General features: G+C 35.8%; 1 long non-coding RNA gene across 1 annotated transcript; it reads right to left on the reverse strand.

Annotated features, from left to right (window-relative positions):
- Window positions 1-21,429, reverse strand: LOC309662160. The gene is made up of 2 exons (XR_014264550.1): window positions 21,080-21,429; window positions 1-20,917 (listed from the first exon to the last, which is right to left on the reverse strand). It is a non-coding gene; the product is annotated as an uncharacterized lncRNA (long non-coding RNA).
- Between the last annotated feature and the right edge of the window lie 5,094 nt (window positions 21,430-26,523).

Here is a 26,523-nt window from a genome sequence, read left to right on the forward strand (position 1 = left end):
TTTTTGTATCTTAATTCATCCTCTACTTCTATATTTCTGAATTTAGAAAAACAAATTTACACTTGAATGTCTGAGTGCTGTCTCAAAATCCAAATACCAATGTTTGATTTTTTATTACTAAGTCAATATGCTTCTTAATTCCCACATATATGTCAGTAATACTATAACTTTCTTCTTCAGCAACATCCTTAGGAGCAGGATCTCACACTGAATTATTTTCTTCATTTCCTCTATTCACTTAGTCATTCAGGACAATCCATTCTTCTTCCACAATATCTCTTGGATGATTATTTACATCCAATTCTGCCACCTTGATCTGGTTTCCTATCACTGTGAGTCTCATCCAGAGAAAGATTTTTTTAATATCTCACCTTCATCTCATTCAATTTATTCTCCATTTAAACATTAGGCCACTTTTGCCAATTCACCACTTTGTTTGATAACTATGCCAATATCTGATTTCTGAGGACAATTATTTTATAATATCTTAATGTATTCATTCAGATTATTTCTTGCATTCAATAGAATAAGTGTAAATTGTGGTGGTGGAAATGAAAATAATTTTTTGCTCATACTCCATTTTGTCCAGCTCATTCAATGAGTTAGTTATCCTTGTTAGTGTCTTTAAGTGGATGATACATTGAAAGCTCTCTGGCACTTTTGTTTTTTGTATGTCTTTTAGGAAGACAACATAATATATACTTATTTTGCATATCCCATTAAAGACTGGAGATTCAGTGACTGCATGTAACTAGAATACCTTTTCCCCAATTAATTGTGTAACCAAATCTCTTTTCAAATTACTTTCTATTTAAAAAATCTTTCCTTCACATATATCCTTCACTTTTTTTCTTAGAAACTGTAGGATACATTATGATATATTTCAGTTCCTTTGCCAAAAATCTATCAGTTTTCTACTGATCGAATCCTTTATATCTCTGAGGACCTAGTTCAAATGCAGCTGCCTCCTCAGGAAGCTTTCTCCATACATTTCTCTTTACATTTTTTCTGAAAAGTTTAAAAAAATTTTTTTCTATTTTATCTAGGTTTGGTGATATAGAGAAAATGGCAACTTATATGAGTTGAAGGTTCTTTAGCTTTAAAAATATTAGGGAGGATTGTTCTGAATTTAAAAAAGCATAATGTATGTAACATTTTTCATTAAATCTTCATGTGTGATATGTATTTAAAGAGAATAATAACAATTATGATTAATAGTATCATATCAGCCTGGCATTGTTGGATTAGATCTACCTAAAATTTTAAAAAATGTATTTCCTTTAGTGGTGAGTTCCCATGTATTAGAATTATCCAGATAGACATTAGAAAACTGTAAATTATGAGACTAAAGAGGAAGGCATTCCTGAATTTTCTAAAGTAATATGTAAATTCAAAGTTTCTTACAAATTTCTATGCATATGTGATTATTCTCTCATTAGTGCTCATTGGGGACAAAAGTATGTATGTTTTTATTCAAAAATATGGTGTTTTAGTAGTTCATTCAGGCTGCTATAACAAAATACCATAGACTGGGTGGCTTACAAACAATAGAAATTTATTTCTCACAGTTCCAGAGCTGGGAAGTCTAACATCAAGGCATTGGCAGATTCAGCGACTCGTGAAACCTACTTTCTGGTTCATAGATAGCTATCTTTCTGTTATGTCCTCACATGATGGAAGGGGCAAGAGAGCTCTCTGGGGTCTCTTTTATAAGGGCGCTAATTGCCATCATGAGGGCTCTGCTCTCATGACCTAATCACTACCCAAAGACTCCATCTCCTAATACCGTCACACTGTGAGTTGGGATTTCAACATCTGAAATATGGAGGGGGGACATAAATATTCAGTCTATAGCATGGGGGAGTCTGCAAATAGTATTTATATATACTACTTTATTTTACTGTCTTCTAAATATATTCTGAATATCCTGGAAAATGATTTTATTAAAACTCAATACAGAAGTTTTTTAAAAAACAATTGTTACCACACTACAAATATGAGCCAAAGAGATACCTTAATAATTTGTAAATTAAAAAATATGTTATAATTTTTTTAGATATTGACTAGTAATTTACAAATTGTTTCTTTCTACAACAATGTAATGTGTAATAGAAATAAATTTTCATAAACTATAATATTGAAATGTCATGATGCAAATTATATATTTGTATAACAGTATAACTAATAATGTTTTACCCAGTTAATTCTCATAAAAATTCAACCAGATAGAGGTGTTGATTCCTTTAAATCGATAAACCAATTAGATTACAAAAGGTGGTTACATAGTATTATCAGGGACACACAAGTAACAATGTGGATAGAATTCAAATCCTTTACTTTTGGTCACAAGTCTATCCCATCTGTACTGCTCTAGGTAGAATATCACAGTTGCCTTCATGATGCTGCATTATATATGATGCCGTTGAATCCTAATTATGCTCTAAGAGTCCCTGTGTATAAACCTTTATTTCAAAAAAAAAAAAAAAAAACCTTTATTTCTTATTCGTGGATCCTCAGGCCCCCTGGAAATGTCTGTGAATCTCCTAAAGATTTTCCTTGAAATTTTCTCCATGTGATCAACTTTGGGCCATTGTTGGACTTCTTAGCATACTTGAATCCCTTGTGGTAGATTAAATAATGGCCCCTCAAAGGTATCTATGTCTAAGTCCTAATCTCCAGAACCCGTGAAGATGTTGTCATACATGGCAGAGGGACTTGGCAAATGTGATTAAGATATGGATGTTGAGATGGGAAGGTTATCCTGGATTATCCAGGGTAGGTCCAATGGGTCCTTATAAGGGAAAAGCACAGGGTCAGAGTGAGAAGCAGGAAATACAGCTACAGAAACAGTGCTTAGAGTGATTCAGTGCTGAAGAAAGGGCCATGGCCCAGGGATCAGGATTGCCACCAGAAACTAGAAAGGGCAAAGAAATGAACTCTCTTCAAGAGTCTCCAAATTGCCAGTGTCTTGACCTTAGCCTAGAAAGACTAATTTTGGACATCTGACTTACTGAACTGTAATTTCTTTTCTTTTAGCCCCTATAAGTTTGTGGTAATTAGTCATAGCAGTGTTAGGAAGCCAACACATTGCTTAAACTTTATGTAACAGTTTTGTGTTTTCATGGATTTATCTGAGAAGTGAACTCAAAACTTTTAATTTCAATCTGAAAATAGCCTTTTATTCAAACTGCTTAAGGACTATATCAAGAACTATAAGGTGTCTGAGGTTTTTACCCTACTTCTAAGCTAAAAATTTTCTGAGAGACAATACAAGACCTCTGGATCAGAGACAAAAGGAATTTGTTACTCACAGCATAGCAGGCAACACAGTTATCAGCATATTTGTATTGTTTTCCCTTGCCTATAAGTCCCACTGGGCCCAGATGGACACTATTCATGCAGTGAGCTTGCGTCACAAATGAGGAACCCATGTCCAAAGGCCTAGCACTTTTTGAAAAAACAGCGAACATTGTAGCAAGTTGCAACAAACCAGTCCCCTACACACCGGGAGCAAGTAATTTTATGGTAGCCATGCTGCTGTTTCCTTGGTTTAATTATTTGCCTATGTGACCAGCTACAGAAACTGCTCCGTAAAAGGAGACAGGATGTCCAAAGGGACCACATTGTTTACATCATTTTTTTTGTAGTGAGAAGTTTAAGTAATATTTTAGTGTAAATCTTAATGTAATCTTTACATTTCCTCCTTTTAATTTTTATGCCCACATATATTGTATAATATATGGCATAATATGCATTGGGAAGTATTTTAATAGTGACCATGTTCCTAATTATGTATCATTTCCAGCAGGATAATATTCCATCTGGATTCTTTTAGATTATTTACTGAAATCCACAAATACATTCCATGATTATCAGTGGTGTCTTGGATATCTTCACTCATGTCCATCTGTTCGGGGAGCACTGTGCATGCTCACAAGGGTGATTTTCCACAGGATTGCAGTTATTAAAATCAAGAGATTTGAGGGGCAATTTATTGAAGGCAGTAGATGATAGCTATGGCATTGTATTCTCCAGGAATCATGGCTTTTCCTCTTTAACAAAATCACCATTTTTACATCTGAATACATGTATTAACTCTTGTAAGGCAAAACAACACAGGGAGAAGAATACATAATTTTAGGGAAAATTTATAGCAAAATGCATTTCCGACTTTCACTAAAATATATAATAATCATTGTTGTTATGTGTCTTAAAACTGATGACGAAAGGATAAATGAAATTTTTTAAAAAGGAAAAAGCTATGGATAAGCTAATCTCACTCAAACTCTGATGTGAGTTACAATAATCTTAGGGAAGTGTATTCAAAATTTTAGACGCTGCACCCATTATTTGAGATGCTGATTCAGCAGATACCAATGTTTATTATTATATTTTTAGTCAAGTTTCCCAAAGTTTAAAGTTCTCTTCTCTAAGTCACCTCTTTAACTTGTTTCAGAGAACTTGATTTGTTTTCCTAAACTCGGGGTCACTGTGGACTGGGGACTGACAGCCACTGGGAACACATGAAAGCAAAATGTAAGCTAATTGAGATGGGCAAGTTCTCCCAGAATTTGTTGAGTCAAGAAATGTGTAAGTATTTTCTATAGATCAGAGGTGAGCCTACATGAGAGAAAACTGGAATGGGATTGTCTACTGTCCTGTACAAAAGTCGGTGAGAGAAGTGGAGAGACTCCAGCATCAAGAAATTGGTAGTGGATGCTGAATTATTGGGGGCTGAAAAAACACCCAAAAGAGAAATGCATCTGCCCTCAGTAAGAGTAAGACATATCCAGAGCTGGGACTTTCTGAACAACCCTGAGAAAGAAGCTGGTTTAGCCACTACCAGTCATGCAGTCTACACCTTATCCTTTCCCACCTACTACAAGAGAAGACATGACCAGGGGGAGAGAGCAGAAGACTATACTCCTTCCTCAAATGCCAAGAGCTACTAATTTCAGGGTATGGGATGAGTGTGTGATTACTGGGAGAATTCTTATAACTAATTAATTCACTAATTATTGATTACCATCTTCAATAATCTAATAATAACCTAATTTCAGAATGGAGACCCTGTTTGCATCAAAGAGGGAATTGAATTGTCTATTACCTAAGAGTTCGGGAAAGTTTCCAAAGTTTTCATCCAGTGGCATGGAGATGACCCTCATGAATAAATTTTAAAGTGACCATGGGAGGCTAAATCAACTCATAAATAAATAGGATTGTATTTTACTCTCAACTTGGGAGTTGTATGTTTGCACTGGAGCACTACTAATCTGGAATTATAGTGTTCTTTCTTTGTCCCATGGAAAATAATTTTTATGGGATTCCTCAGAGGTTCTCTTACCCTTACTACTTACTACTAGGAACCTCTGCTTTCAATTCCCTGGCATGAGCAATGCTTTCTCCAAACCATCACTGACCTATGCCTATTTTACACATGATGACCTATGCCTATTTTACCTTCAACTTTTTCTAATGAGTTTTCCTTACTCCTGGCAAGATGTATTCTTAGGCAGGTAACTTTTCAATATAACTGAAAGACTGCTGTCAAAGAGTCCATAACTGGCTCCATGGCAAATGCCCACATTTCCACTATCATCAGAGGAGGAACAGCTTTTCTTCTTTGAAAATTATCAGATACAAACCAAGTACAATTCCCTTTGTCCTCCAAAATTTGGAGGACATGTAGGTTTTCTGAATTATTTTATTTTTAAAAATCTTTCATTCTACCATACTGCCTATCTCAGTGAGTAGCATTGTCATTAAGTTTCTTGCAAGCCATAAACCCAGAGTCATCCTTGATTCTTTTCCCAGTTCCATCACATTCATTATGTGATGAAGTCTTAACGGATTATATCATCTTACTATCTCAGCAATTATTTTGGATCTTTTCACCCCCAATGCCACTGCCTTAGTCCAGGCTCTCTCACTTGTATTGTGTACTGCTACATTGCATTCTTTCTGACTCTAGTCTGGCTCTTCTCCAATCGCTCCTCTTTCTAGCTACAGGAATCATTTTTTCAAATATATAAATCTGATAATGTCACTTACCTATTTAAAAATCTTCAGTTTTTCTCTGTAGCTTTAGGTTAGCATCCAGAGTCCTTTGTGATCTGGCTTTTGCTACTTCCTGCATTATCTCCACCACTTTTCTATTAACTTCCTCTCCATCAAACTGTTTCTCACTTCCTTGATTTCAGAATGACTCTTTTGTCTAAGAGCACTCAATTCCCATTGCTATATCTTCTGAAACTCTACTCATTTTTCACACCTTGGAATTATCCCTACTTACAGAAGATTTCTATACTAAACCACCCTTCCCATCCATGCTTATCTTCCATAGTTCCACATTCCACAATTTAGAGCATATGCATCTACATTATTTTTGAACTATTAATGCATTTAACAAATATATCATAAAAAGTTAATGTCAGTACAAAAACAGACTAACAAATATAGAGAACAGACTTGCAGTGGCCAAGGGGAGGCTGGGTAAGGAAGGATTGGAAGTTTGGGATTAGCAGATGCAAACTATTATATATAGGATGGATAAACAACAAGGTCTTACTGTATAACACAGGGAACTATATTCAATATCCTGTGATAAACCATAATGGAAAAGAATATGAAAAAGAATATATATATGTATATATGAGTCACTTTGCCATATAGCAGAAATTAAATCAACATTGTAAATCAACTATACTTCAATAAAATTTTAAAATATATTTTAAAAAGTTAATGTCAGGCATTGTTCTAGGCACAGGAAATACAGCTGTAAACAAAGAGACAAACCCTTGCCCTTGTGGAGCTTATATTCTAATGAATTAGATAAATAATAAACAATAAATATAGAATAAGTAATTCAACGTCAGATACAAAGGCCATGAATTAAAATGGAGCAGGGGAAAAAGAGAAAATTCCTGGGTCACAGGGTTGAGATCCAGAAGGACCTCTCTAGGGTGATGACAGTCTTCCTAAGAGAAGAATATTATAAACAAGTGCATCAAAACCTCATGTCCTGAAGCAGGAGCACTATTGGGATTTTTTGAGGAAAAGCAGAGGCCAGTGTGACTGCATGGGAGAATTAGGATTATAGTGGTAAAAAAATAAATTCAGAAAGATATGTAGAAGCCTTTAAGTATTTGTATCAGTAACAACTTTTTTTTCTTGCAGCCTGAGAACTATAAGTGCTATCAGATTGTGTACCAGGTTCAACCACTTGATCAATTACCCAACTCCAGGCTCAATAAAAGTAGTTATTGAGTGTTGAAAAAGTCAACATCAATGTTTTGAGAAAAATAGGTTTTGTTTTGGAAAAGAGGACTCTGAGATGTGTGTGTATTATGTTTGTTTTTAATAAATAAACTTTATTTTTTAAGAGCAATTTTAGGTTCATAGCAAAATTGAGTGAAAAGTACAGAAGAGTTGCCATATACACCCAGTTGCCACACATGCATACCCACTATTGATGTTTTGCACCACAGTGGTACATTTCTTACAGTCAGTGAATCTACACTGACATCTCCTTATCACACAAATTCCATAGTTTACATAAGGGTTCACTCATGGTATTGTACATTCTATGAATTTTGACAAATGTATAATGGCTTGTATCCACTATAGCAGTATCACACAGAATAGTTTCACTGTCCTAAAAATTCTCTGTACTTTGCCACCCTCTCCCCTAACACAATCAGAGATTTTTTTTTTACTCTTTCCATAGTTTTGCCTTTGGAATGTCATATAGTTGGAATCATACAGTATGTATGTAACATTTTCAGATTGGATTATTTATCTTAGTAATATACAGTTAAGTTTCCTCCATGTCTTTTCATGGCTTGATAGCTCATAATTTTTAGTGCTGAATAATGTCCCACTTCTAGATGTACAACAATTTATCCATTCATCTACCAAAGGACAACTTGGTTGCTTCCAAATTTGGGCAATTATGAATAAAGCTGTTATAAACATTCATGTGTAGGTTTTTGTGTGGACATAAGTTTGCAATTCCTTTGGGTAAATATCAAGGAAGAGAATTGCTGGATTGTATGGTAAGAATACATATAGTTTTCTAAGAAACTGTCAAACTGTCTTCCAAAGTGGCTGTACCATTTTGTATTTTAACTAGCAATGAATAAGAGTTCCTGTTATCCCACATCCTCCCCAGCATTTGGTGTTGTCAGTACTTTGGAGTGTGGACATTCTAATAGATGTGTAGTGATATCTCAATGTTGATTCAATTTGTATTAACCTTAATGACATACTGATGTGGAGCATCTTTTCATATAATTATTTGCCATTTGTAAATCTTCTTTGATGAGTGCTCTGTTAAGGGCTTTAGTCCATCATTTAATTGGGTTATTTGTGTTCTTATTGCTGAGTTTTAAGAGCTCCTTGTATATTTTGAATAACAGTTCTTTATCTGCTGAGTCTTCCACAAACATTTTTACCTAGTCTGTGATTTGTATCTTATTCTACTGAAATTGTCTTTCACAAAGCAGAAGTTTTAAAATTTAATGCAGTTCAGCTTATCAATTATTTCCTTCATGGCTCATGCTTGTAATGTATCTTAAAAGTCATTGTATACTCAATGTTATCTAGGTTTTCTCCTCTGTTATCGAGGTGTTTTACAGTTTTGTAGTTTACATTTATGTCTATGATCCATTTGTGTTAATTTTTGTGAAGGGTGTAAGTTCTGTTCTAGATTCATTTTTTTATGTGTGGGTGTCCAATTGTTCCATCACTATTTACTGGAAAGACTATCTCTGCTTCACTATATTGCCTTTGCTTATAGGCAACTGAAAGATCAGTTGACTATACTTTTGTGGGTCTATTTCTGGGATCTCTATTCTGTTCCACTGAATTTTTTTTTTTTTCTAAAACTATACTGTCTTAATTACTGTAGCTTTATAGTAGATCTTGAAGTACAGTATGTCAGTTCTCTGACTCTATTCTTCTCCTTCAATACTGAGTGGCTATTCTGGGTCTTTTGCCTCTCCATATAAACTTTAGAATCATTTTGCTGATATCCTCAAAATAACTTACTGCAGTTTTGATTGGGATTACGTTGACTCTATAGATCAAGTTAGAAAGAACTGACATCTTGGCATTATTGAGTTTTTCTATCCATGAACATGAGATATGTCTTCATTTACTTAGTTTTTGATATCTTTGATCAGAGTATTATAGTGTTCCTCATGTAGATCTTGTACATATTAAAGTTACACCAAAGTATTTCATATTTGGGCATTCTAATATGAATGGTATTATGTTTTTAACTTCAAATTCCACTTGTTTATTGCTACTATATAGGAAAATAATAGACTTTATATTTTAACTTTGTGTCTTTTAACCTTGCTATAATTGCTTATTAGTTTCAGGAGCTTTTTAAAATCAGTTCTTTTAGATTTTCTACATAGACCATCATGTCATCTGCAAACAAAGACAATTTTATTTTTTTTCTAATCTGTATAACTTTTATTTCCTTTTGTTTTCTAACTGCATTACTAGGACTTTCAGTGTGATGTTGAAAAGCAATAAGGAGAGGGAATATCCTTGCCTTTTTTGTGATCTTACTGGGGGAGCTTTGATACTCTCATCATTAAATACAGTATTAACCATAGGGTTTTTGTAGATATTCCTTATCAAGTTGAGGAAGTTTCCCTCTATTCCTAATTTACTGAGAGTTTTTACCATGTATTGGTATTGGATTTTGTGAAACACTTTTTCTGCATCTATTGTTATGACTATAGATTTTTCTTTTTTGGTCTGTTGATGTGATGGATTGCATTATTTGATTTTCAAATTTTCAAACAGCCTTGTATTTACAAGTGCAAATCTCACTTGGTTGTGGTTTATAATTATTTTTATATGCTGTTGGATTCAGTGTGCTATTTTGTTGAGGATGTTTGTATCTATGTTCATGAAAGATATTGGTTTGCAGTTTTCATTTCTTGTAAAGTGTTTGTCTGGTATTACGGTAATCTTGGCCTCATAGAATAAGTTAGGAAATATTCCCTCTGTTTCTGTATTTTGGAAGAGATTGTAGAAAATACTATTTTATTTAAATATTTGGTAACATTCACCTATCTGATAGAAGTCACCTATCTGGGCTTGGTGTTTTCTGATTTGGAAGGTTCGAATTATTGATTCAACGTCTTTAATAGATACAGTCCTATTCAGATTGTCTGCTTTTTCTTGTGTGAGTTTTGGCAGATTGTGTCTTTCAAGGAATCCTCCATTTTCATCTGGGTTATTAATATTGTGTGCATGCCACAACTACTGAGCCTGCGCTGTAGAGCCCACGAGCCACAACTACTGAAGCCCAGGTGCCTATAGCCCGTGCTCCGCAACAAAGAAGCCACCACAATGAGAAGCCCCCGCACCACAACCAAGAATAACCCCTGCTCACCGCAACTAGAGAAAACCTGCATGCAGTGACGGAGACCCAACGCAGCCAAAAATAAATAAATTAAAAATTAAAAAAAAAAAAGACAAGTGAATTCCCTGGTGGTCCTGTGGTTAGGAGTCTGCGCTTCCATTGCAGGGGAGCCAGGTTTGATCCCTGGTGGGGGAACTAAGATCCTGCAAGCCACAGGGCGAGGCAAAAAAAAAAAAAAAAAAAAAAGGCAAGAGATAAGTGATGGGAAGGATGTGGAGAAAAAAGAACCCTGTTGGTGAGAATGTAAACTGGTACAGCCACTATGGAAAATAATATGGAGGTTCCTCAAAAAATTGAAAATAGAACTATCATACAATCTAGCAATCCCTTTTCTGGTTATATATCCAGAGGAAATGAAATCCATATCTTGAAGAGATAGCTTCATCACATTCAACAATATTCACAATAGCTAAGATATGGATACAACCTAAGTGTCTCTCAATAGATGAATGAATAAAGAACATATGTAGTTCATCCATAAAGAAAAAGAAAATCTTGCCATTTGTGACAACATAAATAAAGCTGGAGAACATTATGATAAGTAACATAAACCAGGTACTGAAAGACAAACTAAAAAAAAAAAAATTGTGTGTATGGTTTTTCACAAAATTCCTTTATGGAGTTAGGTATTTTTCTTCCACCAGGTAGGTTAGGCTCTGATTAAAACCCCAGCAAGTTTAATACTGATAAAATTGTTCCTCCTGAAGACAGGCCTTTTTTAGAGCAGAATATTCTGGAGTATTTAAAAAATGGTTACATTTTCCCCTACCCCTGTCATAAGCATGAGGGAATTTTTCTCCGTTATTCACCATGAGGACCTGATAAATCTCCTGGAGTAAAACTCACAAAAACATAGGTGTCCCCTTGACAATGTTCCCCTGGAGTTTTTAATACTTAGAGTTGTCCACACAACTCTGCAATTTGCCAATTATAGTTCAAGTTTTTCTACATCAGCACTGGTTCCTGGGGAGGTTTCTGCTCATGGGTTTCCGCTCTTGAAATTTGTGATTCTCTGTAACTGCTTGTCTGTCTCTCTAATTTTTTTGTGCAGTGGTTTACCTTGTGACCTTACTTCTCTGACAGATCTAAAAAGAATTGTTGATTTTTTCAGTTTGTTCAGCTCTTTACTTTTTGTTGGGATAGAATGGTGATTTCTAAGCTTCTTACATGCTGGACTAAAACCCTGAAGTCTGTATATGTATTTTACAATTGTAATGTTGTATAGGCAATTGAATATTTTGGCTCTTGAATGCCAACAGAGGATTTCTGATAAATGATATAAATTTGGGAGTGTCCAGCATGTAATTGCTAATCCTCATATTAGATTGCAGATTTCTTGACTTCCAGTTTATAATTGGGTCAGCACTTTATTTGCAATTTTTTCTCATTGACTGCCATATAATAAGGTTATTGACAGAATCTTCAGAATGAATGACAAAGAGTAGGTTCCAGATACAGGCAAAAATTGCATTGGCATTTGAGTCACAGAAGGAAAAAAAGACACAAAAGAGAAAGAATTATCTTGACAGGTGGTGATGTACTCATATCCAGTAACTCCAAAGAAGGGGTGGTTCTCAGAATCTGTTAATACTAAAGGTAGGAGCCAGATTTGGTTAGGGTTACTGTGAGCTGCCCAATGTCACCCATTAATGCTCCTGACTAAAGAGCCAGAACTAGATGTCAGATCTGCTTAATTATATTCCTTGATTGCATTAAGAGGCAGCAGGTCAATACCTGAATAGGATTTAGCAAAAACTTATGACAATATGCATATATAATGTTGTACTGTGAAACTCATATACATCCTTGAATTTTAAAAGGCACATTTACATCTATCCCCTCTCGATTCTGACAGAATCTGTATCTAATTAGTATCCACATTTAGCAGAAGAACTTGAGGCTAAGTGTGGTTAGAGACTTTCCCAATGTCAAGCAAAATGTAAGTAGTGGAGGTGGAACTAGTCATTTCACTCAAAATCTCATATTCTTTCCACTTCTTGCTGAGCTGAAATAGAACACATAAATTTATTCTTGACATACCAGCTTATTTGTCACAAATATTATAATTTGGGTTGAGAAACACATAATTGAAGAAAAGTGTAAAATTCAGATGGAAGACCCAAAAAACACCTTTTTTTTAGACTCATGGTAATCTGTTTTCTCATAAAATGGTGCACATATGCAGGGATATTGTAATCAGAATACCCAGTGGAATTCACACACTCATTAAACTTCTCAAGCAGAGAGCAATATAAACTAACACAGTGGAAGTAAGGTCAGTGAACATAATTAGTGAAACACCTTATAAAGCGAAATTGGTGTGTAGCTTTGAAATCTTCACTTTCTACAGTTTGAGAAAATGTGACTAGCTGCTTGTTTAAATTACTGCTGTGTAGCTGTGGTCATGCCATTTGGAAGTAGGGAAGTACACAACTGGATGAGTTACTAGGAGGCACAGATGTGTCAAGAGAGTTTGTTCAATATTACCCATTGTCCAGTTACTGGTGGTTTTCTTCATTTATGGGACTTTCAAAAGAATCCCTCTCCCACATCTGGTGAACCCTGTGTATAAGAATTATAAATAGATGGATACTCTGTGGTGAAGGGTTGCTATAACACAATAGGAAAAGTACTTGTGATTTGTAAAGTGTTGTGTGAGTGCAATTAATTTTTATTCATTAATATTTTCACTCTTCTACAAAATTCATTAGGCAACTATTAGGTCAGATACTCTGGTATCCCTGAAAAAAGAAAATGCATGAAATGCGGTGCCTGCTTTCAGAAGATCTATTGGGTGAAACAGAAAAAAAAAAAATTTTTTTTTTTTTTTAAGGGCAGGGATTTTAAATTTTTTTTTTTAATTTTTATTTATTTATTTATGACTGTGTTGGGTCTTCGTTTCTGTGCGAGGGCTTTCTCTAGTTGTGGCAAGCGGGGGCCACTCTTCATCGCGGTGCGTGGGCCTCTCGCTATCACCGCCTCTCTTGTTGCGGAGCACAGGCTCCAGACGCGCAGGCTCAGTAACTGTGGCTCACGGGCCCAGCTGCTCCGCGGCATGTGGTATCTTCCCAGACCAGGGCTCGAACCCATGTCCCCTGCACTGGCAGGCAGATTCTCAACCACTGCGCCACCAGGGAAGCTGAAACAGAGAAAACTTCATGTGAGTTTGGTAAATACTTTGATAGTGATATGAACAATATTTTGTAGGAGCATACAGACCACTCCTAGGGAGATGAGAGAGTCTTTCCTGAAGGGACATCATTTGAAATGAAGGGTGGAAAATGATAGGACTCGGAAGGACTGGAAGAAAGGGAAATTGGATAAAGGTAGACAATAGCAAATGTGTGGAGTTATGAAATACCATCATATGTGCAGAGAAGAATGACATCACTCTGATTGTGGTATGGGCTGCAGGACTGTCAGTGAATATGGAGAATGTTGAAATGTGGAATGTGGAAACCAGACTGCAAAATTAAATACTGCAGAATGTGTGCTTTCTCTCATAAGCAAGGGAAGCTTACCTAGGCCTTCCAGCAGGGGAGTTATGTGATAGTATTTATTCTTCTCTGATAACTGGGGGAAATATGGAACATACGTAGGGGTGGGGAAGATTCATGGCAAAGAGGTTACTTTTTAAAAGCAAACTATATGAATTTTATTATTGGAAGTATTCTAAAATAAATGCCCCAAATAGGTCACATATACCTTCTTCAATTATACTTAATACAGCAAATAATATAGCTTAGTAGCAATGGAAAAACAGACTGATTTTCTTGAGACTCAGGTATCTTATCTACAAATGAGAATTTTAGTCAAGATGTTCCCTAAGGGCCTTAATGTTCTAATATTTTATAAGGTACCATTAACTAGGGGTGCTTAGCACATTGTCACAAATTGGCTCCCAGGTTCCTTTGTGACATTTTGAGTAGTATCCAGGAAAAACAGATTTTGTCAGGGGGATGTGAGTGGGGTAAGGTGGATGAAGCTAACATTTTCTTGCCCTGTCTTGAACCTCATGAAGGAAGAAAATAGAGAATAAAGAACATAACTCCTGCTTTGAGAAATTCATATTCTTAATAAAAATAAATGAAACTACTTGTTTTCAGTCAAATACTAGAATGTTCTTTCAAGCTGGTTTTTCTTGACAGTGATATCTGGTAGTATTTTCTAGTTAGTTACATTTACATTTGACATAGTCCAGTGGAAAAGAATTTTGGATTAGAATACAGGAGATGAGATTCTAGACTTTGTTCTGCATCCAAGCAGAGGAGTGTATTTTAGATATTATTTAATCACTGTATTTCATTACTCTGTGCCTCAGTTTGTTCATTTGTAATATAAGAATGATGTCTTTCAGACATAACTATAACATGGATGTTTTTGTGAATATACGTTGAGAAAAGGTATTTATATATGTTTAAAATGCTTTTATTATTGGTAAAATTGTCATTATCCAATACCTTTTCCCTGGGAAATTTCAAGGCATAATGGAATTTTAGGAAGTTACAGCACAAAGAAGTACAATAGACATAATCAGTTCTCACAAAGATTTCCAGTGCTTCTCATCTTCCTTCCACATCTCTTTGAATAAGTATGGCTGTGTGACTAGCTGTGACCAAAGGAATGTGTGGGAAAGAGTCACATATCACTTTCATCTTTTAAAGAAGCCCAGAGCTGGACAATTGTTGAAGTGGTAAAAACAGATTTTATTTGAGCACTATTACAACAGAGGAAAAACGACCTCAATATATAACTAGGCTCAATTTCAAATTCAACAAGAAAAAGTGGGGATTTATAGTTATGGAGCAGGGTCGGTGGTGGTGATGGTGGTTTAGTGGGTAGAAAATTACTAAGAAAATAGAGAAATTCTTGCCAAATTGACCTGAAAGAAGTTTTGCTGAAGGCAGACCAAGGTGATCAGATATTTCCTAGGGGAATTAGTCTGTTTGGTCTACTATAACAAAATATCATAGATTGAGTAGCTTATAAACAACAGACATTTATTTCTCACAGTTCAGAAGGCTTGTTAACTCCTAAATCTTGGAGCCAGCAGATTCAGCATCTGGTAGGTTCTGCTTTCTGGTTCATAGAAGACCCCCTCTCACTGAGAGGAGCAGAGATCTCTCTGAAATCTCCTTTGTAATGGCACTGACCCCATTCCTGAGGGCTTCACCCTCATGACCTAGTCACCTCCCAAAGGTTCCACCTCCTAATACTATCCCATTTGGGATTAGGTTTCAACACAGGAATTTTAAGGGGACACAAATATTCAGTCTATAGTAGTGGGGGATGAGGAATATGATCATATAGCAAGGATAATCAGATATTGAGGGTGGGAGATTCTTGCTTAACTGACATAGCAAGATTCTTGCTACAACTGGGCTCTTGAAGACAAGGCCTAAGGACAGAGCCTAGTTGAAAAGGGGCTCAGAGGAGTCTGTCTAGAGTTTGGTCAAGTAGAGAGTCTTTGTCAATTCCAAAGCATATACTTGCTTATGAACAGCCCTCCTGCATTTTCTTGCATCATCCAAGAAAGCTGCATGTTCCAGATTATATAGCAACAGCAGCCTTACTCCTAGTCACCAAGTAGCTGCATGAAGGACAGTGGCCTTAGAGAGTTTCCTGGATCTTCAGAAGAATTAGTGTGAGCATAAAAAGGAAAAGTGACAATGAGATTTTGATTTTTTCCCTATTGTACCAGCGTAGCCTTGCTTATCCTAGAGATATCAAGACCCTTTGAGATCCTATTTAGTTTATATAATTTTCTAAGTGAGGAATTGATTTCTAGAAAGTTTAAATAACTTGTGTAAAATCACATATCTACCTAGGAGTAAATCTGTAACCAGAAACACTATCTGCTGATCTACTGGCTTTTCATTATTAAAGAAGTTATAACTTCTTTAACACAGATCTTTCATGGTTTAAGATGAAAAAATTTTTGTTGTTGTTAGAAGGTATGGATAACACGTTTTAAAAGACAGAAAATTATATACTATTGAATATGTTTTAAAAAATAATAGAAGTCATTCAACCTCAGTTTTCCAAGCAACAATTTTCCAGGGAGGACATTTCTCTTGTATTTCTAAAAGGCCAAATGAGTATCAAACTCCTGCCATTGGTCTCATTCACATAACCAAAATTAAAACAAACAAAAAATTGAGTGTGGTATATTATTTGACAGGTATCTAGTAAAGTAATTAGGATTCAGTATCAAAGCTGGAGGAAACTTAATATAGTTGACTGTAATAAGCTCTGAAAAAAATTGCGTATGTACATCTACAAAAGTAAATAATAATGTCTTTAATAGAGTTCCAGAAATAATATTTTCATGTATACTAAAGTCAGTAAAAATATCTTCATTTTAAATAAAATCCAATATTATTACCATAACTTTAATTTTTTTTTTTTTTTTTTTTTTACTTTAAGGAAACTTGGCTTAATATACCAGCACTTTAACTGGTTTAGAAACTAAACTGGAATGATCACAATTGCAAACTTTAGAGTAATATCTGCTGAGATATTACTACCATTTTCTAATAAACCTGGACATACATCTTCTTGCTAATAATAGAATAAGTCAGTAATAATGCAGAATGATATACCTAAAATGTTATATAGATATAAATGGAAGTGAAAAAAGCAAGCACTCTTATGACAACTTTTAACCCATTATTTTCCAATAAATACATACCCATCTGATGCTTCTTTGGAAAACATAAAGGTCAGAAATCCTCTAAGTATTCCTTGAGTAATAAAAATTCTGTGTACCTATTTGTTCTAATATACAAATTATAATCCTTATTGTTTTTAAATTCAATGTATTATAAACAGGTGGCAACTTCTTTTATCAGCATATTCAGTTTTATTTGAGAAGATAAGTCTAGAAACTTGGGTTCAAATATGGTACTTATATAAGCAAAGCATGTGTACTCTGAGTCACAGTTGGAAGAAATACTTTACTAAATCAGTTCATCGCTCTAAGTATCTACTTTTACTTTTCTTATCCAAATGTCAAAATTGAAGGAAAATATCTTTAAATCATTTTATCATGCCAAATTTAAGAATTTCAGTAAGCTGAAATACCAAAAAGTTAACAAATCTGTTATCTGTCATCTGTTATCTACTTACCTTTCTTTCTCTCTATCATATAAGTATACATATATTTTACTTTTATTTATTTTTTTAATTGGCCTATACTGTTATTAGATGTGGTTAGTTTTTCATTTGAAAATACTTTAATGAGTAATTCCTGTAGAACTCTTTGCTTTGACGCTTGAACTCTTAGAAAAGGGTGCTGTGTAATCACACTCAGAATATGAAAGAAAGATATCCTCTGTGAGAAATTTCCAGGCCATCGATGCTAAAGTACATAGTTTATAAAGTATTCTGTCTTTCTCAGAGGACCAACACTCAAAAGTCAACATTGCATGAACTAAGTCTAAATCCTATTCAAGCCGAATTCTCCCAGAGACCATCATTGAGATTCCCTGTACAAGTTTTGCAAGCAATGTATTAAGACCAACTAGTTACTAAAGTTGTATATTTCTTTAACTTGGCAGAAAAATGCCAGAGGTAAAATTTCTGTTAAAAATGACATCCTGAAGAAGGGGTTATATTGTCTTAAATAATTTCAGTGTCCCTATGGATTTGCGTATAATGATACCTCATCTACTAGGCTCTCTGGTAATGAAGCTACATTTTAAAAGTCAACTAACTTAAACAGAAGAAAAGACACTGGCACAATTCTTGGAAAATGAAACAGATCTGGCAGTCGACAGGTTAAGAGAGTGTAAGGAGTGGTGTTTTCCTCTCCTCAATGTAACTCCTGCTATATAGCACCAGGGAAGGCTATTTAGAAACCTAAGTAGGTCAGAATAGGCTTTCAGACATTTAGCATGGGGGGAAAGCCTGATTTCCACAACTCAAGCAGTTGGAGAGCCTCCTAAAGAGAGGCAAGTCACCTGATGATGCAGAGCCCTGAATTAGGAGTCCTCTTCCTGGATTCTCATCTCTAATATTCAACACTATCATTGCCTCAGAGATGCAGAGAAACATGACTCACCTCATCTTGGACTCTATCCTTACTTTAATATTCACATTATTTGTAACTCATGTTGTTATAGTACAAACCACACTGTAGAAGACACTCACTCTCTTCTGTCAATAGTGAAAGCAATCATGTTTGATGATTCTGGTAACAGCAAATTATCTATAATAAATAATTCTGTGTAAAGTAAAACATAATGTGTTTGGAAGCAGACTTTTCTTTGAATACAGAATTTTCCACTAGTGGAACTTGAGAATAGTTTACTTAAAATCTCTGTGCTCCATTTCTACCTCTGGAAAATAGGTATAATAAGAGTTGTCTAGGTATTCTGTAGGGGCAAATGTGAAAGTGTTTGTGGAAAAATGCTGTGTAAAGTCTTATTATTCTTATTATGTTCTCTATTAAATGTAACAGTCAATATATACTAAAAATAACTGGTGGCCTCCTTTTTGCATTGAATGAAAGCTTATAAATCTGGGCTAAAGTTGAACTCTTTTCCCTATTTTGTTGAACAGAATTCTAAAAATGATCCTCAGTGACCTTAGCCTTGAATAATCTCCTACCCTTGGGATGTAACTGGAACTGGTAAATATGATGAGATTTCACTACTGTGATAATGTTATATTATATTGAATTGACCTGAAGATAGGGAAACTATCTAGGCAGGACTAAGATAGTTGCATAAGTCCTTTAAAAGCAGAGAATGTCTTCTGGCTGATGACAGAAGGGGAAAGTAAAGACAGAAGACTAATACTAATACACTGATAAATAATGAGTTCCTCTAAATTCCTCTTACTCATATTCCTCTTCACTGAAACACTGCAAAATTCTTCACCAGCTAAAAGATTCCTAAGTCCCATTCATCTAACCAAATCAAAGACTATTATGTATTAAAAAAAAAAAGAGCTAGTGAAAAGCAGTGTGGAGTCTAGTATGTTATACACCTCCCTAAGAATTCTTTTGTCATCTACCCTTAGAGAGATTTATTGATTTTCAAGTATTCTTCCCAATTGGGATTTAACCTTGATGTAGCTTGATTATATGCATGACAACTGCCCTTTTCCCTCTCTGTACCCCCATCTTTTTATTTCAGACCCTTATTTTCACTTTCAAATTAAATTCAGAGAGTGTTGGGTTTCTCTTTCATGTCCAATCCTGTAACTTTACTTTGTTATTTTAAGCAGACTTTTTTTTTCTTTTTTCCTTTCTTTGTTTTTTTTTGGAAAAAAAAAAGTCCTCTACAACAGAGTCATCTGGAAATCCTGGTAAGAATTAAAAGGAAGTCACTTGTATTTTCCATAAATCTTTATAATTCTCTTGTGAATAATGCAAAGGAATTACTTTCTATATCAGGAGACGTATCTTCTATGTGAAATTCAGAAAGGCCTCACTTACCAAGGGTCTAAAGCGTTCAACGGGCAGGAAAACAGATGGTTTGGTTCAGTTTTCTTATTCTAAAAGATAACACATTATAATACAGTTTCACCAAGGATGCAAGGTAATTGCAAAGGTTAAATCATACCTTTCATAGCTACTATATTGTGTGATTTGGGGAGTATAAAGAGTAAAGAAGTTACATCTTATGTCTATTAAAAAATTATTATTTGCATTAAAACAACACAGAGAAAATCCCTAAAGTTGAGTCATGACAGTAAGTAGTGAAATAGAGCAGGACCCTATGATCCTTGCCCCCCACGTCCTCAGCTTGCCTTTTGTCTGTGGAAAGACTTTAGCCGAAGAATAAGTTTAATCAGAGAAGTGAGAAAATGCAGAAACAAAGGAAAACCATCAAAAGAGACCAAATAATATATTCAATAAGCATAGTCAAGGACCTTTATTTCCTTCTCAGGGTTATAGATAATATTCTGAGCCATATCCTGTGAGCTGTCTTATAGATACTGAAACCCCCACCGGGTGGAAGAAGTTAACTGCATGATGACCAGACTGTAGCCATGACATAAGCTGCCACAATTCTGAGAATTGGCCCAAGGAAATGGGAACAAACCAACCCTGGAACTGAAGATTAACTGTACTTAAAACAATCAAGATGATGCTGGGCAGACCACCGATGACCAATTTAAAGATTACCATCAGAGGAGAGAGGAACCAAGATGGCGGAGTAGGAGGATGTGCTCTCACTCCCTCTTGCGAGAACACCAGAATCACAACTAGCTGCTGGACAATCATCAACAGGAAGACACTGGAACTCACCAGAAAAGATACCGGACATCCAAAGACAAAGAAAAAGCCACAATGAGACGGTATGAGGGGCGCAGTCAAAGTAAAATCAAATCCCATAACTGCTGGATGGGTGACTCACAGACTGGTGAACACTTATACCACAGAAGTCCACCCACTGGAGTGAAGGTTCTGAGCCCCACGTCAGGCTTCCCAACCTGGGGGTCCGGCAACGGGAGGAGGAATTCCTAGAGAATCAGACTTTGAAGCCTAATGGGAATTGATTGCAGGACTTCGACAGGACTGGGGGAAACAGAGACCCCACTCTTGGAGAGCGCACACAAAATAGTGTGCGCATTGGGACCCAGGGGAAGGAGCAGTGACCCTGGGGGAGACTGAACAAGACCTACCTGCTAGTGTTGGAAGGTCTCCTGCAGAGGCGGGGGGTGGCTCTGTTTCACTGTGGGGACAAGGACACTGGCAGCAGAAGTCCTGGGAAGTACTCCTTGGTGTGACCCCTCCCAGAGTCTGTCATTAGCCCCACCAAAGAGCCCAGATAGGCTCCAGTGTTGGGTTGCCTCAGGCCAAACAACCAACAAGGAGGGAACCCAGCCCAACCCATCAACAGTCAAGTGGATTAAAGTTTTACTGAGCTCTGACACAACAACAGTCAGCTCTACCCACCACCAGAGCCTCCCATCAAGTCTCTTAGATAGCCTCAACCACCAGAGGGCAGACAGCAGAAGCAAGAAAAACTACAATCCTGCAGGTGTGGAACAAAAACCACATTTACAGAAAGATAGACAAGATGAAAAGGCAGAGGGCTATATACCAGATGAAGGAACAAAAAAAAACCCAGAAAAACAACTAAATGAAGTGGAGATAGGCAACCTTCGAGAAAAAGAATTCAGAATAATGATAGTGAAGATGATCCAGGACCTCGGAATAAGAATGGAGGCAAAGATTGAGAAGATGCAAGAAATGATTAACAAAGACCTAGAAGAATTAAAGAACAAACAAACAGAGATGACCAATACAATAAGTGAAATGAAAACTACACTAGAAGGAATCAATAGCAGAATAACTGAGGCAGAAGAACGGATAAGTGACCTGAAAGACAGAATGGTGGAATTCACTGCTGCAGAACAGAATAAAGAAAAAAGAATGAAAAGAAATGAAGACAGCCTAAGAGACCTCTGGGACAACATTAAACGCAACAACATTCGCATTGTAGGGGTCCCAGAAGGAGAAGAGAGAGAGAAAGGACCAGAGAAAATATTTGAAGACATTATAGTCGAAAACTTCCCTAACATGGGAAAGGAAATAGCCACCCAAGTCCAGGAAGCACAGACAGTCCCATACAGGATAAACCCAAGGAGAAACACGCCGAGACACATAGTAATCAAAGTGGCAAAAATTAAACACAAAGAAAAATTATTGAAAGCAGCAAGGGAAAAACAACAAATAACATACAAGGGAACTCCCATAAGGTTAACAGCTGATTTCTCAGCAGAAACTCTACAAGCCAGAAGGGAGTGGCATGATATACTTAAAGTGATGAAAGGGAAGAACCTACAACCAAGATTACTCTACCCGGCAAGGATCTCATTGAGATTTGATGGAGAAATCAAAAGCTTTAAGGACAAGCAAAAGCTAAGAGAATTCAGCACCACCAAACCAGCTCTACAACAAATGCTAAAGGAACTTCTCTAAGTGGGAAACACAAGAGAAGAAAAGGACCTACAAAAACAAAAACAAAACAATTAAGAAAATGGTCATAGGAACATACATATCGATAGTTACCTTAAAATTGAATGGATTAAATGCTCCAACCAAAAGACACAGGCTTGCTGAATGGATACAAAAACAAGACCCATATATATGCTGTCTACAAGAGACCCACTTTAGACCTAGGGACACATACAGACTGAAAGTGAGGGGATGGACAAAGATACTCCATGCAAATGGAAATCAAAAGAAAGCTGGAGTAGCTATACTCATACCAGATAATATAGACTTTAAAATAAAGAATGTTACAAGAGACAAGGAAGGACACTACATAATGATCAATGGATCAATCCAAGAAGAAGATATAACAATTATAAATATATATGCACCCAACATAGGAGCACCTCAATACATAAGGCAAATGCTAACAGCTATAAAAGAGGAAATCGACAGTAACACGATCATAGTGGGAGACTTTAACACCTCACTTACACCAATGGACAGATCATCCAAAAGGAAAATAAATAAGGAAACAGAAGCTTTAAATGACACAATAGACCAGGTAGATTTAATTGATATTTATAGGACATTCCATCCAAAAACGGCAGATTACACGTTCTTCTCAAGTGCGCACAGAACATTCTCCAGGATAGATCACATCTTAGGTCACAAATCAAGCCTCAGTAAATTTAAGAAAATTGAAATCATATCAAGCATCTTTTCTGACCACAACGCTATGAGATTAGATATCAGTTACAGGGAAAAAAACGTAAAAAACACAAACACATGGAGGCTAAACAATACGTTACTAAATAACCAAGAGATCACTGAAGAAATCAAAGAGGAAATCAAAAAATACCTAGAGACAAATGACAAAGAAAACACAATGATCCAAAACCTATGGGACGTAGCAAAAGCAGTTCTAAGAAGGAAGTTTATAGCTATACAAGCCTACCTAAAGAAACAAGAAAAATCTCATGTAAACAATCTAACCTTACACCTAAAGAAACTAGAGAAAGAAGAACAAACAAAACCCAAAGTTAGCAGAAGGAAAGAAATCATAAAGATCAGAGTGGAAATAAATGAAATAGAAACAAAGAACACAATAGCAAAGATCAATAAAACTAAAAAGTGGTTCTTTGAGAAGATAAACAAAATTGATAAGCCATTAGCCAGACTCATCAAGAAAAAGAGGGAGAGGACTCAAATCAATAAAATCAGAAATGAAAAAGGAGAACTTACAACAGACACCGCAGAAATACAAAGCATCCTAAGAGACTACTACAAGCAACTCTATGCCAATAAAATGGACACCCTGGAAGAAATGGACAAATTCTTAGAAAGGTATAACCTTCTAAGACTGAACCAGGAAGAAACAGAAAATATGAACAGACCAATCACAAGTAATGAAATTGAAACTGTGATTAAATATCTTCCAACAAACAAATGTCCAAGACCAGATGGCTTCACAGGTGAATTCTATCAAACACTTAGAGAAGAGCTAACACCCCTCCTTCTCAAACTCTTCTAAAAATTTGCAGAGGAAGGAACACTCCCAAACTCATTCTATGAGGCCACCATCACCCTGATACCAAAACCAGACAAAGATACTAGAAAAAAAGAAAATTAGAGACCAATATCACTGATGAATATAGATGCAAAAATCCTCAACAAAATACTAGCAAACAGAATCCAACAACACATTAAAAGGATCATACACCACGATCAAGTGAGATTTATCCCAGGGATGCAAGGATTCTTCAATATATGCAAATCAATCAATGTGATACACCATATTAACAAATTGAAGAATAAGAACCATATGATCATCTCAATAGATGCAGAAAAAGCTTTTGACAAAATTCAACACCCATTTCTGATAAAAACTCTCCAGAAAGTGGGCATAGAGGGAACCTACCTCAACATAATAAAGGCCATATATGACAAACCCACAGCAAACATCATTCTCAATGGTGAAAAACTGAAAGCATTTCCTCTAAGATCAGGAACGAGACAAGGATTATTCAACATAGTTTCTATTATTATTCAACATAGTTTTGGAAGTCCTAGCCACGGCACTATTCAATAGCACTATTATTCAACATAGTTTTGGAAGTCCTAGCCACGGCAATCAGAGAAGAAAAAGAAATAAAAGGAATACAAATTGGAAAAGAAGAAGTAAAACTCACTGTTTGCAGATGACATGATACTATACATAGAGAATCCTAAAACTGCCACCAGAAAACTACTAGAGCTAATCAATGAACTTGGTAAAGCAGCAGGATACAAAATTAATGCACAGAAATCTCTTGCATTCCTATGCACTAATGATGAAAAATCTGAAAGAGAAATTATGGAAACACTCCCATTTACCATTGCAACAAAAAGAATAAAATACCTAGGAATAAACCTACCTAAGGAGACAAAAGACCTGTATGCAGAAAACTATTAGACACTGATGAAAGAAATTAAAGATGATACCAACAAATGGAGAGATATACCATGTTCTTGGATTGGAAGAATCAATATTGTGAAAATGACTATACTACCCTAAACAATCTACAGATTCAATGCAATCCCTATCAAACTACCAATGGCATTTTTTACGGAACTAGAACAAATCATCTTAAAATTTGTATGGAGACCCAAAAGACCCTGAATAGCCAAAGCAGTCTTGAGGGAAAAAAACGGAACTGAAGGAATCAGACTCCCTGACTTCAGACTATACTACAAAGCTACAGTAATCAAGACAATATGGTACTGGCACAAAAACAGAAACATAGATCAATGGAACAAGATAGAAAGCCCAGCGATAAACCCACGCACCTGTGGTCAACTAATCTATGACAAAGGAGGCAAAGATATACAATGGAGAAAAGACAGTCTCTTCAATAAGTGGTGCTGCGAAAACTGGACAGCTACATGTAAAAGAATGAAATTAGAATACTCCCTAACACCATACACAAAAATAAACTCAAAATGGATTAGAGACCTAAATGTAAGACTGGACACTATAAAACTCTTAGAGGAAAACATAGGAAGAACACTCTTTGACATAAATCACAGCAAGATCTTTTTTGATCCACCTCCTAGAGTAATGGAAATAAAAACAAAATTAAACAAATGGGACCTAATGAAACTTCAAAGCTTTTGCACAGCAAAGGAAACCATAAACAAGATGAAAAGAGAATCCTCAGAATGGGAGAAAATATTTGCAAATGAATCAACGGACAAAGGATTAATCTCCAAAATATATAAACAGCTCATTCAGCTCAATATTAAAGAAACAAACAACCCAATCCAAAAATGGGCAGAAGACCTAAATAGACATTTCTCCAAAGAAGACATACAGACGGCCATGAAGCACATGAAAAGATGCTCAACATCACTAATTATTAGAGAAATGCAAATCAAAACTACAATGAGGTATCACCTCACACCAGTTAGAATGGGCATCATCAGAAAATCTACAAACAACAAATGCTAGAGAGGGTGTGGAGAAAAGGGAACCCTCTTGCACTCTTGGTGGGAATGTAAATTGATACAGCCACTATGGAGAACAGTATGGAGGTTCCCTAAAAAACTAAAAATAGAATTACCATATGACCCAGCAATCCCACTACTGGGCATATACCCAGAGAAAACCATAATTCAAAAAGACACATGCACCCCAATGTTCACTGCAGCACTATTTACAATAGCCAGGTCATAGAAACAACCTAAATGCCCATCAACAGACGAATGGATAAAGAAGATGTGGTACATATATACAAAGGAATATTACTCAGCCATAAAAAGGAACGAAATTGAGTCATTTGTTGAGACATGGATGGATCTAGAGACTTTCATACAGAGTGAAGTAAGTCAGAAAGAGAAAAACAAATATCGTATATTAACGCTTTTATGTGAAACCTAGAAAAACGGTACAGATGAACCAGGTTGCAGGGCAGAAGTTGAGACACAGATGTAGAGAAAAAACATATGGACACCAAGGGGGGAAAACTGTGGTGGGGTGGGGATGGTGGTGTGCTGAATTGGGCGATTGGGATTGACATGTATACAGTGATGTGTATAAAATTGATGACTGATTAAAAAAAAAAAAAAGATTACGGTCCGAGCTGACTGT

This window comes from Balaenoptera physalus (genome assembly GCF_965194825.1).
Source record: "Balaenoptera physalus genome assembly, chromosome: 5".
NCBI lineage: Eukaryota > Metazoa > Chordata > Mammalia > Artiodactyla > Balaenopteridae > Balaenoptera > Balaenoptera physalus.